Source organism: Diorhabda carinulata, chromosome 4 (assembly GCF_026250575.1).
Source record: "Diorhabda carinulata isolate Delta chromosome 4, icDioCari1.1, whole genome shotgun sequence".
In the NCBI taxonomy this organism is placed as follows: Eukaryota; Metazoa; Arthropoda; class Insecta; order Coleoptera; family Chrysomelidae; genus Diorhabda; species Diorhabda carinulata.
In genome coordinates this window covers 16,941,835-16,959,100 of record NC_079463.1, presented here as the reverse complement: position 1 = coordinate 16,959,100, position 17,266 = coordinate 16,941,835, and positions in this window count along the sequence as shown.

Here is a 17,266-nt window from a genome sequence, read left to right as displayed (position 1 = left end):
AGATGTTAATCGACGATATCTGACAAAGTTAGATGCAAACTAACTCGAATATATGAGAAATGTTGAAATTCGACTTCAAATTAGGAAGATAGACTTTGAAAATTTTCAATCAACACAAAGTGACAATCGACCTCAATGGGCTTCAATGGATGTTAATCGACGATATCTGACAAAGTTAGATGCAAACTTACTCAAATATATAAGAAATGTTGAAATTCGACTTCAAATTAGGAAGATTGACTTTGAAAATTTTCAATCAACACAAAGTGACAATCGACCTCAATGAGCTTCAATAGATGTTAATCGACGATATCTGACAAAGTTAGATGCAAACCTACTCAAATATATAAGAAATGTTGAAATTCGACTTCAAATTAGGAAGATTGACTTTGAAAATTTTCAATCAACACAAAGTGACAATCGACCTCAATTGCTTCAATAGATGTTAATCGACGATATCTGACAAAGTTAGATGCAAACTTACTCAAATATATAAGAAATGTTTAAATTCGACTTCAAATTAGGAAGATTGACTTTGAAAATTTTCAATCAACACAAAGTGACAATCGACCTCAATGGGCTTCAATAGATGTTAATCGACGATATCTGACAAAGTTAGATGCAAACTCACTCAAATATATAAGAAATGTTAAAATTCGACTTCAAATTAGGAAGATAGACTTTGAAAATTTTCAATCAACACAAAGTGACAATCGACCTCAATGGATGTTAATCGACGATATCTGACAATGTTAGATGCAAACTCACTCAAATATATAGGAAATGTTGAAATTCGACTTCAAATTAGGAAGATTGACTTTGAAAATTTTCAATCAACACAAAGTGACAATCGACCTCAATGGGCTTCAATAGATGTTAATCGACGATATCTGAGAAAGTTGGATGCAAACTCACTCAAATATATGAGAAATGTTGAAATTCGACTTCAAATTAGGAAGATAGACTTTGAAAATTTTCAATCAACACAAAGTGACAATCGACCTCAATGGGCTTCAATAAATGTTTATCGACGATATCTGACAAAGTTAGATGCAAACTCACTCAAATATATGAGAAATGTTGAAATTCGACTTCAAATTAGGAAGATAGACTTTGAAAATTTTCAATCAACACAAAGTGACAATCGACCTCAATGGGCTTCAATGAATGTTTATCGACGATATCTGACAAAGTTAGATGCAAATTCACTCAAATATAAATAGAAATGTTAAAATTCGACTTCAAATTAGGAAGATAGACTTTGAAAATTTTCAATCAACACAAAGTGACAATCGACCTCAATGGGCTTCAATGGATGTTAATCGACGATATCTGACAATGTTAGATGCAAACTTACTCAAATATATAAGAAATGTTGAAATTCGACTCCAAATTAGGAAGATTGACTTTGAAAATTTTCAATCAACACAAAGTGACAATCGACCTCAATGGGCTTCAATAAATGTTTATCGACGATATCTGACAAAGTTAGTTGCAAACTCACTCAAATATATAAGAAATGTTGAAATTCGACTTCAAATTAGGAAGATAGACTTTGAAAATTTTCAATCAACACAAAGTGACAATCGACCTCAATGGGCTTCAATGGATGTTAATCGACGATATCTGACAATGTTAGATGCAAACTTACTCAAATATATAAGAAATGTTGAAATTCGACTTCAAATTAGGAAGATTGACTTTGAAAATTTTCAATCAACACAAAGTGACAATCGACCTCAATGGGCTTCAATGAATGTTTATCGACGATATCTGACAAAGTTAGATGCAAACTCACTCAAATATATAGGAAATGTTGAAATTCGACTTCAAATTAGGAAGATAGACTTTGAAAATTTTCAATCAACACAAAGTGACAATCGACCTCAATGGGCTTCAATGAATGTTTATCGACGATATCTGACAATGTTAGATGCAAACTCACTCGAATATATGAGAAATGTTGAAATTCGACTCCAAATTAGGAAGATAGACTTTGAAAATTTTCAATCAACACAAAGTGACAATCGACCTCAATGGGCTTCAATAAATGTTTATCGACGATATCTGACAAAGTTAGATGCAAACTCACTCAAATATATAAGAAATGTTAAATTCGACTTCAAATTAGGAAGATAGACTTTGAAAATTTTCAATCAACACAAAGTGACAATTGACCTCAATGGGCTTCAATGGATGTTAATCGACGATATCTGACAATGTTAGATGCAAACTTACTCAAATATATAAGAAATGTTGAAATTCGACTTCAAATTAGGAAGATAGACTTTGAAAATTTTCAATCAACACAAAGTGACAATCGACCTCAATGGGCTTCAATGGATGTTAATCGACGATATCTGACAATGTTACATGCAAACTTACTCAAATATATAAGAAATGTTGAAATTCGACTCCAAATTAGGAAGATAGACTTTGAAAATTTTCAATCAACACAAAGTGACAATCGACCTCAATGGGCTTCAATAAATGTTTATCGACGATATCTGACAAAGTTAGATGCAAACTCACTCAAATATATAAGAAATGTTAAATTCGACTTCAAATTAGGAAGATAGACTTTGAAAATTTTCAATCAACACAAAGTGACAATTGACCTCAATGGGCTTCAATGGATGTTAATCGACGATATCTGACAATGTTAGATGCAAACTTACTCAAATATATAAGAAATGTTGAAATTCGACTTCAAATTAGGAAGATAGACTTTGAAAATTTTCAATCAACCAAAGTGACAATCGACCTCAATGGGCTTCAATGGATGTTAATCGACGATATCTGACAATGTTACATGCAAACTTACTCAAATATATAAGAAATGTTGAAATTCGACTTCAAATTAGGAAGATTGACTTTGAAAATTTTCAATCAACACAAAGTGACAATCGACCTCAATGGGCTTCAATGGATGTTAATCGACGATATCTGACAAAGTTAGATGCAAACTAACTCGAATATATGAGAAATGTTGAAATTCGACTTCAAATTAGGAAGATAGACTTTGAAAATTTTCAATCAACACAAAGTGACAATCGACCTCAATGGGCTTCAATGGATGTTTATCGACGATATCTGACAAAGTTGGATGCAACTCACTCAAATATATGAGAAATGTTGAAATTCGACTTCAAATTAGGAAGATAGACTTAGAAAATTTTCAATCAACACAAAGTGACAATCGACCTCAATGGGCTTCAATAAATGTTTATCGACGATATCTGACAAAGTTAGATGCAAACTCACCCAAATATATAAGAAATGTTAAAATTCGACTTCAAATTAGGAAGATAGACTTTGAAAATTTTCAATCAACACAAAGTGACAATCGACCTCAATGGGCTTCAATGGATGTTAATCGACGATATCTGACAATGTTAGATGCAAACTTACTCAAATATATAAGAAATGTTGAAATTCGACTTCAAATTAGGAAGATTGACTTTGAAAATTTTCAATCAACACAAAGTGACAATCGACCTCAATGGGCTTCAATGAATGTTTATCGACGATATCTGACAATGTTAGATGCAAACTCACTCAAATATATAAGAAATGTTAAAATTCGATTTCAAATTAGGAAGTTAGACTTTGAAAATTTTCAATCAACACAAAGTGACAATCGACCTCAATGGGCTTCAATGGATGTTAATCGACGATATCTGACAAATTTAGATGCAAACTTACTCAAATATATAAGAAATGTTGAAATTCGACTTCAAATTAGGAAGATTGACTTTGAAAATTTTCAATCAACACAAAGTGACAATCGACCTCAATGGGCTTCAATAGATGTTAATCGACGATATCTGACAAAGTTAGATGCAAACTAACTCGAATATATGAGAAATGTTGAAATTCGACTCCAAATTAGGAAGATAGACTTTGAAAATTTTCAATCCACACAAAGTGACAATCGACCTCAATGGGCTTCAATGGATGTTAATCGACGATATCTGACAAAGTTAGATGCAAACTCACTCAAATATATAGGAAATGTTGAAATTCGACTTCAAATTAGGAAGATAGACTTTGAAAATTTTCAATCATCACAAAGTGACAATCGACCTCAATGGGCTTCAATAGATGTTAATCGACGATATCTGACAATGTTAGATGCAAACTCACTCAAATATATAAGAAATGTTAAAATTCGACTTCAAATTAGGAAGATAGACTTTGAAAATTTTCAATCAACACAAAGTGACAATCGACCTCAATGGGCTTCAATGGATGTTAATCGACGATATCTGACAAAGTTAGATGCAAACTTACTCAAATATATAAGAAATGTTGAAATTCGACTTCAAATTAGGAAGATTGACTTTGAAAATTTTCAATCAACACAAAGTGACAATCGACCTCAATGAGCTTCAATAGATGTTAATCGACGATATCTGACAATGTTAGATGCAAACTCACTCAAATATATAAGAAATGTTAAAATTCGACTTCAAATTAGGAAGATAGACTTTGAAAATTTTCAATCAACACAAAGTGACAATCGACCTCAATGGGCTTCAATGGATGTTAATCGACGATATCTGACAAAGTTAGATGCAAACTTACTCAAATATATAAGAAATGTTGAAATTCGACTTCAAATTAGGAAGATTGACTTTGAAAATTTTCAATCAACACAAAGTGACAATCGACCTCATTGGGCTTCAATGGATGTTTATCGACGATATCTGACAAAGTTAGATGCAAACTAACTCGAATATATGAGAAATGTTGAAATTCGACTCCAGATTAGGAAGATAGACTTTGAAAATTTTCAATCAACACAAAGTGACAATCGACCTCAATGGGCCTCAATGAATGTTTATCGACGATATCTGACAATGTTAGATGCAAACTCACTCAAATATATAAGAAATGTTAAAATTCGACTTCAAATTAGGAAGATAGACTTTGAAAATTTTCAATCAACACAAAGTGACAATCGACCTCAATGGATGTTAATCGACGATATCTGACAATGTTAGATGCAAACTTACTCAAATATATAAGAAATGTTGAAATTCGACTTCAAATTAGGAAGATTGACTTTGAAAATTTTCAATCAACACAAAGTGACAATCGACCTCAATGGGCTTCAATGGATGTTAATCGACGATATCTGACAATGTTAGATGCAAACTTACTCAAATATATAAGAAATGTTAAAATTCGACTTCAAATTAGGAAGATAGACTTTGAAAATTTTCAATCAACACAAAGTGACAATCGACCTCAATGGGCTTCAATGGATGTTAATCGACGATATCTGACAATGTTACATGCAAACTTACTCAAATATATAAGAAATGTTGAAATTCGACTTCAAATTAGGAAGATTGACTTTGAAAATTTTCAATCAACACAAAGTGACAATCGACCTCAATGGATGTTAATCGACGATATCTGACAATGTTAGATGCAAACTCACTCAAATATATAGGAAATGTTGAAATTCGACTTCAAATTAGGAAGATTGACTTTGAAAATTTTCAATCAACACAAAGTGACAATCGACCTCAATGGGCTTCAATAGATGTTAATCGACGATATCTGACAAAGTTGGATGCAAACTCACTCAAATATATGAGAAATGTTGAAATTCGACTTCAAATTAGGAAGATAGACTTTGAAAATTTTCAATCAACACAAAGTGACAATCGACCTCAATGGGCTTCAATAAATGTTTATCGACGATATCTGACAAAGTTAGATGCAAACTCACTCAAATATATGAGAAATGTTGAAATTCGACTTCAAATTAGGAAGATAGACTTTGAAAATTTTCAATCAACACAAAGTGACAATCGACCTCAATGGGCTTCAATGGATGTTAATCGACGATATCTGACAATGTTAGATGCAAACTTACTCAAATATATAAGAAATGTTGAAATTCGACTTCAAATTAGGAAGATTGACTTTGAAAATTTTCAATCAACACAAAGTGACAATCGACCTCAATGGGCTTCAATAAATGTTTATCGACGATATCTGACAAAGTTAGTTGCAAACTCACTCAAATATATAAGAAATGTTAAAATTCGACTTCAAATTAGGAAGATAGACTTTGAAAATTTTCAATCAACACAAAGTGACAATCGACCTCAATGGGCTTCAATGGATGTTAATCGACGATATCTGACAATGTTAGATGCAAACTTACTCAAATATATAAGAAATGTTAAAATTCGACTTCAAATTAGGAAGATAGACTTTGAAAATTTTCAATCAACACAAAGTGACAATCGACCTCAATGGGCTTCGATGGATGTTTATCGACGATATCTGACAAAGTTGGATGCAAACTCACTCAAATATATGAGAAATGTTGAAATTCGACTTCAAATTAGGAAGATAGACTTTGAAAATTTTCAATCAACACAAAGTGACAATCGACCTCAATGGATGTTAATCGACGATATCTGACAATGTTAGATGCAAACTCACTCAAATATATAGGAAATGTTGAAATTCGACTTCAAATTAGGAAGATTGACTTTGAAAATTTTCAATCAACACAAAGTGACAATCGACCTCAATGGGCTTCAATAGATGTTAATCGACGATATCTGACAAAGTTGGATGCAAACTCACTCAAATATATGAGAAATGTTGAAATTCGACTTCAAATTAGGAAGATAGACTTTGAAAATTTTCAATCAACACAAAGTGACAATCGACCTCAATGGGCTTCAATAAATGTTTATCGACGATATCTGACAAAGTTAGATGCAAACTCACTCAAATATATGAGAAATGTTGAAATTCGACTTCAAATTAGGAAGATAGACTTTGAAAATTTTCAATCAACACAAAGTGACAATCGACCTCAATGGGCTTCAATGGATGTTAATCGACGATATCTGACAATGTTAGATGCAAACTTACTCAAATATATAAGAAATGTTGAAATTCGACTTCAAATTAGGAAGATAGACTTTGAAAATTTTCAATCAACACAAAGTGACAATCGACCTCAATGGGCTTCAATGGATGTTAATCGACGATATCTGACAATGTTACATGCAAACTTACTCAAATATATAAGAAATGTTGAAATTCGACTTCAAATTAGGAAGATTGACTTTGAAAATTTTCAATCAACACAAAGTGACAATCGACCTCAATGGGCTTCAATAGATGTTAATCGACGATATCTGACAAAGTTAGATGCAAACTAACTCGAATATATGAGAAATGTTGAAATTCGACTCCAAATTAGGAAGATAGACTTTGAAAATTTTCAATCAACACAAAGTGACAATCGACCTCAATGGGCTTCAATGGATGTTAATCGACGATATCTGACAAAGTTAGATGCAAACTTACTCAAATATATAAGAAATGTTGAAATTCGACTTCAAATTAGGAAGATTGACTTTGAAAATTTTCAATCAACACAAAGTGACAATCGACCTCAATGGGCTTCAATAGATGTTAATCGACGATATCTGACAAAGTTAGATGCAAACTAACTCGAATATATGAGAAATGTTGAAATTCGACTTCAAATTAGGAAGATAGACTATGAAAATTTTCAATCAACACAAAGTGACAATCGACCTCAATGGGCTTCAATGGATGTTTATCGACGATATCTGACAAAGTTGGATGCAACTCACTCAAATATATGAGAAATGTTGAAATTCGACTTCAAATTAGGAAGATAGACTTTGAAAATTTTCAATCAACACAAAGTGACAATCGACCTCAATGGGCTTCAATGGATGTTTATCGACGATATCTGACAAAGTTGGATGCAACTCACTCAAATATATGAGAAATGTTGAAATTCGACTTCAAATTAGGAGATAGACTTTGAAAATTTTCAATCAACACAAAGTGACAATCGACCTCAATGGGCTTCAATAAATGTTTATCGACGATATCTGACAAAGTTAGATGCAAACTCACCCAAATATATAAGAAATGTTAAAATTCGACTTCAAATTAGGAAGATAGACTTTGAAAATTTTCAATCAACACAAAGTGACAATCGACCTCAATGGGCTTCAATAAATGTTTATCGACGATATCTGACAAAGTTAGATGCAAACTCACCCAAATATATAAGAAATGTTAAAATTCGACTTCAAATTAGGAAGATTGACTTTGAAAATTTTCAATCAACACAAAGTGAAAATCGACCTCAATGGGCTTTAATGAATGTTTATCGACGATATCTGACAAAGTTAGATGCAAACTTACTCAAATATATAAGAAATGTTAAAATTCGACTTCAAATTAGGAAGATAGACTTTGAAAATTTTCAATCAACACAAAGTGACAATCGACCTCAATGGGCTTCAATGGATGTTAATCGACGATATCTGATAATGTTAGATGCAAACTTACTCAAATATATAAGAAATGTTGAAATTCGACTTCAAATTAGGAAGATTGTTTTTAAAAATTTTCAATCAACAAAAAGTGACAATCGACCTCAATGGGCTTCAATGGATGTTTATCGACGATATCTGACAAAGTTGGATGCAAACTCACTCAAATATATGAGAAATGTTGAAATTCGACTTCAAATTAGGAAGATAGACTTTGAAAATTTTCAATCAACACAAAGTGACAATCGACCTCAATGGGCTTCAATGGATGTTAATCGACGATATCTGACAATGTTAGATGCAAACTTACTCAAATATATAAGAAATGTTGAAATTCGACTTCAAATTAGGAAGATTGACTTTGAAAATTTTCAATCAACACAAAGTGACAATCGACCTCAATGGGCTTCAATAGATGTTAATCGACGATATCTGACAAAGTTAGATGCAAACTCACTCAAATATATAAGAAATGTTGAAATTCGACTTCAAATTAGGAAGATTGACTTTGAAAATTTTCAATCAACACAAAGTGACAATCGACCTCAATGGGCTTCAATGGATGTTAATCGACGATACCTGACAATGTTAGATGCAAACTTACTCAAATATATAAGAAATGTTGAAATTCGACTTCAAATTAGGAAGATTGACTTTGAAAATTTTCAATCAACACAAAGTGACAATCGACCTCAATGGGCTTCAATGAATGTTTATCGACGATATCTGACAAAGTTAGATGCAAACTAACTCGAATATATGAGAAATGTTGAAATTCGACTCCAAATTAGGAAGATAGACTTTGAAAATTTTCAATCAACACAAAGTGACAATCGACCTCAATGGGCTTCAATGGATGTTAATCGACGATATCTGACAAAGTTAGATGCAAACTCACTCAAATATATAAGAAATGTTGAAATTCGACTTCAAATTATGAAGATTGACTTTGAAAATTTTCAATCAACACAAAGTGACAATCGACCTCAATGGGCTTCAATGGATGTTAATCGACGATACCTGACAATGTTAGATGCAAACTTACTCAAATATATAAGAAATGTTGAAATTCGACTTCAAATTAGGAAGATTGACTTTGAAAATTTTCAATCAACACAAAGTGACAATCGACCTCAATGGGCTTCAATGAATGTTTATCGACGATATCTGACAAAGTTAGATGCAAACTTACTCAAATATATAAGAAATGTTGAAATTCGACTTCAAATTAGGAAGATTGACTGAAAATTTTCAATCAACACAAAGTGACAATCGACCTCAATGGGCTTCAATGAATGTTTATCGACGATATCTGACAAAGTTAGATGCAAATTCACTCAAATATATAAGAAATGTTAAAATTCGACTTCAAATTAGGAAGATAGACTTTGAAAATTTTCAATCAACACAAAGTGACAATCGACCTCAATGGGCTTCAATAGATGTTAATCGACGATATCAGACAAAGTTGGATGCAAACTCACTCAAATATATGCGAAATGTTGAAATTCGACTTCAAATTAGGAAGATAGACTTTGAAAATTTTCAATCAACACAAAGTGACAATCGACCTCAATGGGCTTCAATAGATGTTAATCGACGATATCAGACAAAGTTGGATGCAAACTCACTCAAATATATGAGAAATGTTGAAATTCGACTCCAAATTAGGAAGATAGACTTTGAAAATTTTCAATCAACACAAAGTGACAATCGACCTCAATGGGCTTCAATGGATGTTAATCGACGATATCTGACAAAGTTAGATGCAAACTAACTCGAATATATGAGAAATGTTGAAATTCGACTCCAAATTAGGAAGATAGACTTTGAAAATTTTCAATCAACACAAAGTGACAATCGACCTCAATGGGCTTCAATGGATGTTAATCGACGATATCTGACAAAGTTAGATGCAAACTCACTCAAATATATAGGAAATGTTGAAATTCGACTTCAAATTAGGAAGATTGACTTTGAAAATTTTCAATCAACACAAAGTGACAATCGACCTCAATGGGCTTCAATGGATGTTTATCGACGATATCTGACAAAGTTGGATGCAAACTCACTCAAATATATGAGAAATGTTGAAATTCGACTTCAAATTAGGAAGATAGACTTTGAAAATTTTCAATCAACACAAAGTGACAATCGACCTCAATGGGCTTCAATGGATGTTAATCGACGATATCTGACAAAGTTAGATGCAAATTCACTCAAATATATAAGAAATGTTAAAATTCGACTTCAAATTAGGAAGATAGACTTTGAAAATTTTCAATCAACACAAAGTGACAATCGACCTCAATGGGCTTCAATAGATGTTAATCGACGATATCAGACAAAGTTGGATGCAAACTCACTCAAATATATGCGAAATGTTGAAATTCGACTTCAAATTAGGAAGATAGACTTTAAAAATTTTCAATCAACACAAAGTGACAATCGACCTCAATGGGCTTCAATGAATGTTTATCGACGATATCTGACAAAGTTAGATGCAAATTCACTCAAATATATAAGAAATGTTAAAATTCGACTTCAAATTAGGAAGATAGACTTTGAAAATTTTCAATCAACACAAAGTGACAATCGACCTCAATGGGCTTCAATAGATGTTAATCGACGATATCAGACAAAGTTGGATGCAAACTCACTCAAATATATGAGAAATGTTGAAATTCGACTCCAAATTAGGAAGATAGACTTTGAAAATTTTCAATCAACACAAAGTGACAATCGACCTCAATGGGCTTCAATGGATGTTAATCGACGATATCTGACAAAGCTAGATGCAAACTTACTCAAATATATAAGAAATGTTGAAATTCGACTTCAAATTAGGAAGATTGACTGAAAATTTTCAATCAACACAAAGTGACAATCGACCTCAATGGGCTTCAATGAATGTTTATCGACGATATCTGACAAAGTTAGATGCAAATTCACTCAAATATATACGAAATGTTAAAATTCGACTTCAAATTAGGAAGATAGACTTTGAAAATTTTCAATCAACACAAAGTGACAATCGACCTCAATGGGCTTCAATGGATGTTAATCGACGATATCTGACAAAGTTAGATGCAAACTAACTCGAATATATGAGAAATGTTGAAATTCGACTCCAAATTAGGAAGATTGACTTTGAAAATTTTCAATCAACACAAAGTGACAATCGACCTCAATGGGCTTCAATGGATGTTAATCGACGATACCTGACAATGTTAGATGCAAACTTACTCAAATATATAAGAAATGTTGAAATTCGACTTCAAATTAGGAAGATTGACTTTGAAAATTTTCAATCAACACAAAGTGACAATCGACCTCAATGGGCTTCAATGAATGTTTATCGACGATATCTGACAAAGTTAGATGCGAACTAACTCGAATATATGAGAAATGTTGAAATTCGACTCCAAATTAGGAAGATAGACTTTGAAAATTTTCAATCAACACAAAGTGACAATCGACCTCAATGGGCTTCAATGGATGTTAATCGACGATATCTGACAAAGTTAGATGCAAACTCACTCAAATATATAAGAAATGTTGAAATTCGACTTCAAATTAGGAAGATTGACTTTGAAAATTTTCAATCAACACAAAGTGACAATCGACCTCAATGGGCTTCAATGGATGTTAATCGACGATACCTGACAATGTTAGATGCAAACTTACTCAAATATATAAGAAATGTTGAAATTCGACTTCAAATTAGGAAGATTGACTTTGAAAATTTTCAATCAACACAAAGTGACAATCGACCTCAATGGGCTTCAATGAATGTTTATCGACGATATCTGACAAAGTTAGATGCAAACTTACTCAAATATATAAGAAATGTTGAAATTCGACTTCAAATTAGGAAGATTGACTGAAAATTTTCAATCAACACAAAGTGACAATCGACCTCAATGGGCTTCAATGAATGTTTATCGACGATATCTGACAAAGTTAGATGCAAATTCACTCAAATATATAAGAAATGTTAAAATTCGACTTCAAATTAGGAAGATAGACTTTGAAAATTTTCAATCAACACAAAGTGACAATCGACCTCAATGGGCTTCAATAGATGTTAATCGACGATATCAGACAAAGTTGGATGCAAACTCACTCAAATATATGCGAAATGTTGAAATTCGACTTCAAATTAGGAAGATAGACTTTAAAAATTTTCAATCAACACAAAGTGACAATCGACCTCAATGGCCTTCAATGAACGTTTATCGACGATATCTGACAATGTTAGATGCAAACTCACGAAAATATATAAGAAATGTTAAAATTCGACTTCAAATTAGGAAGATAGACTTTGAAAATTTTCAATCATCACAAAGTGACAATCGACCTCAATGGGATTCAATAGATGTTAATCGACGATATCTGACAAAGTTAGATGCAAACTCACTCAAATATAAGAGAAATGTTGAAATTCGACTTCAAATTAGGAAGATAGACTTTGAAAATTTTCAATCAACACAAAGTGACAATCGACCTCAATGGGCTTCAATGGATGTTAATCGACGATATCTGACAATGTTAGATGCAAGCTTACTCAAATATATAAGAAATGTTGAAATTCGACTTCAAATTAGGAAGATTGACTTTGAAAATTTTCAATCAACACAAAGTGACAATCGACCTCAATGGGCTTCAATAGATGTTAATCGACGATATCTGACAAAGTTAGATGCAAACTCACTCAAATATATAAGAAATGTTGAAATTCGACTTCAAATTAGGAAGATTGACTTTGAAAATTTTCAATCAACACAAAGTGACAATCGACCTCAATGGGCTTCAATGGATGTTAATCGACGATATCTGACAAAGTTAGATGCAAACTAACTCGAATATATGAGAAATGTTGAAATTCGACTCCAAATTAGGAAGATAGACTTTGAAAATTTTCAATCAACACAAAGTGACAATCGACCTCAATGGGCTTCAATGGATGTTAATCGACGATATCTGACAAAGTTAGATGCAAACTCACTCAAATATATAGGAAATGTTGAAATTCGACTTCAAATTAGGAAGATTGACTTTGAAAATTTTCAATCAACACAAAGTGACAATCGACCTCAATGGGCTTCAATGGATGTTTATCGACGATATCTGACAAAGTTGGATGCAAACTCACTCAAATATATGAGAAATGTTGAAATTCGACTTCAAATTAGGAAGATAGACTTTGAAAATTTTCAATCAACACAAAGTGACAATCGACCTCAATGGGCTTCAATGAATGTTTATCGACGATATCTGACAAAGTTAGATGGAAATTCACTCAAATATATAAGAAATGTTAAAATTCGACTTCAAATTAGGAAGATAGACTTTGAAAATTTTCAATCAACACAAAGTGACAATCGACCTCAATGGGCTTCAATAGATGTTAATCGACGATATCAGACAAGTTGGATGCAAACTCACTCAAATATATGCGAAATGTTGAAATTCGACTTCAAATTAGGAAGATAGACTTTAAAAATTTTCAATCAACACAAAGTGACAATCGACCTCAATGGGCTTCAATGAATGTTTATCGACGATATCTGACAAAGTTAGATGCAAATTCACTCAAATATATAAGAAATGTTAAAATTCGACTTCAAATTAGGAAGATAGACTTTGAAAATTTTCAATCAACACAAAGTGACAATCGACCTCAATGGGCTTCAATAGATGTTAATCGACGATATCAGACAAAGTTGGATGCAAACTCACTCAAATATATGAGAAATGTTGAAATTCGACTCCAAATTAGGAAGATAGACTTTGAAAATTTTCAATCAACACAAAGTGACAATCGACCTCAATGGGCTTCAATGGATGTTAATCGACGATATCTGACAAAGTTAGATGCAAACTTACTCAAATATATAAGAAATGTTGAAATTCGACTTCAAATTAGGAAGATTGACTGAAAATTTTCAATCAACACAAAGTGACAATCGACCTCAATGGGCTTCAATGAATGTTTATCGACGATATCTGACAAAGTTAGATGCAAATTCACTCAAATATATACGAAATGTTAAAATTCGACTTCAAATTAGGAAGATAGACTTTGAAACTTTTCAATCAACACAAAGTGACAATCGACCTCAATGGGCTTCAATGGATGTTAATCGACGATATCTGACAAAGTTAGATGCAAACTAACTCGAATATATGAGAAATGTTGAAATTCGACTCCAAATTAGGAAGATTGACTTTGAAAATTTTCAATCAACACAAAGTGACAATCGACCTCAATGGGCTTCAATGGATGTTAATCGACGATACCTGACAATGTTAGATGCAAACTCACGAAAATATATAAGAAATGTTAAAATTCGACTTCAAATTAGGAAGATAGACTTTGAAAATTTTCAATCATCACAAAGTGACAATCGACCTCAATGGGCTTCAATAGATGTTAATCGACGATATCAGACAAAGTTGGATGCAAACTAACTCGAATATATGAGAAATGTTGAAATTCGACTCCAAATTAGGAAGATAGACTTTGAAAATTTTCAATCAACACAAAGTGACAATCGACCTCAATGGGCTTCAATGGATGTTAATCGACGATATCTGACAAAGTTAGATGCAAACTCACTCAAATATATAAGAAATGTTGAAATTCGACTTCAAATTAGGAAGATTGACTTTGAAAATTTTCAATCAACACAAAGTGACAATCGACCTCAATGGGCTTCAATGGATGTTAATCGACGATACCTGACAATGTTAGATGCAAACTTACTCAAATATATAAGAAATGTTGAAATTCGACTTCAAATTAGGAAGATTGACTTTGAAAATTTTCAATCAACACAAAGTGACAATCGACCTCAATGGGCTTCAATGAATGTTTATCGACGATATCTGACAAAGTTAGATGCAAACTTACTCAAATATATAAGAAATGTTGAAATTCGACTTCAAATTAGGAAGATTGACTGAAAATTTTCAATCAACACAAAGTGACAATCGACCTCAATGGGCTTCAATGAATGTTTATCGACGATATCTGACAAAGTTAGATGCAAATTCACTCAAATATATAAGAAATGTTAAAATTCGACTTCAAATTAGGAAGATAGACTTTGAAAATTTTCAATCAACACAAAGTGACAATCGACCTCAATGGGCTTCAATAGATGTTAATCGACGATATCAGACAAAGTTGGATGCAAACTCACTCAAATATATGCGAAATGTTGAAATTCGACTTCAAATTAGGAAGATAGACTTTAAAAATTTTCAATCAACACAAAGTGACAATCGACCTCAATGGCCTTCAATGAACGTTTATCGACGATATCTGACAATGTTAGATGCAAACTCACGAAAATATATAAGAAATGTTAAAATTCGACTTCAAATTAGGAAGAGAGACTTTGAAAATTTTCAATCATCACAAAGTGACAATCGACCTCAATGGGATTCAATAGATGTTAATCGACGATATCTGACAAAGTTAGATGCAAACTCACTCAAATATAAGAGAAATGTTGAAATTCGACTTCAAATTAGGAAGATAGACTTTGAAAATTTTCAATCAACACAAAGTGACAATCGACCTCAATGGGCTTCAATGGATGTTAATCGACGATATCTGACAATGTTAGATGCAAACTTACTCAAATATATAAGAAATGTTAAAATTCGACTTCAAATTAGGAAGATTGACTTTGAAAATTTTCAATCAACACAAAGTGACAATCGACCTCAATGGGCTTCAATAGATGTTAATCGACGATATCTGACAAAGTTAGATGCAAACTCACTCAAATATATAAGAAATGTTGAAATTCGACTTCAAATTAGGAAGATTGACTTTGAAAATTTTCAATCAACACAAAGTGACAATCGACCTCAATGGGCTTCAATGGATGTTTATCGACGATATCTGACAAAGTTGGATGCAAACTCACTCAAATATATGAGAAATGTTGAAATTCGACTTCAAATTAGGAAGATAGACTTTGAAAATTTTCAATCAACACAAAGTGACAATCGACCTCAATGGGCTTCAATGGATGTTTATCGACGATATCTGACAAAGTTAGATGCAAACTCACTCAAATATATGAGAAATGTTGAAATTCGACTTCAAATTAGGAAGATTGACTTTGAAAATTTCCAATCAACACAAAGTGACAATCGACCTCAATGGGCTTCAATGAATGTTTATCGACGATATCTGACAAAGTTAGATGCAAATTCATTCAAATATAAATAGAAATGTTAAAATTCGACTTCAAATTAGGAAGATAGACTTTGAAAATTTTCAATCAACACAAAGTGACAATCGACCTCAATGGGCTTCAATGGATGTTAATCGACGATATCTGACAATGTTAGATGCAAACTTACTCAAATATATAAGAAATGTTGAAATTCGACTTCAAATTAGGAAGATTGACTTTGAAAATTTTCAATCAACACAAAGTGACAATCGACCTCAATGGGCTTCAATAAATGTTTATCGACGATATCTGACAAAGTTAGTTGCAAACTCACTCAAATATATAAGAAATGTTAAAATTCGACTTCAAATTAGGAAGATAGACTTTGAAAATTTTCAATCAACACAAAGTGACAATCGACCTCAATGGGCTTCAATGGATGTTAATCGACGATATCTGACAATGTTAGATGCAAACTTACTCAAATATATAAGAAATGTTGAAATTCGACTTCGAATTAGGAAGATTGACTTTGAAAATTTTCAATCAACACAAAGTGACAATCGACCTCAATGGGCTTCAATGAATGTTTATCGACGATATCTGACAAAGTTAGATGCAAACTCACTCAAATATATAGGAAATGTTGAAATTCGACTTCAAATTAGGAAGATAGACTTTGAAAATTTTCAATCAACACAAAGTGAC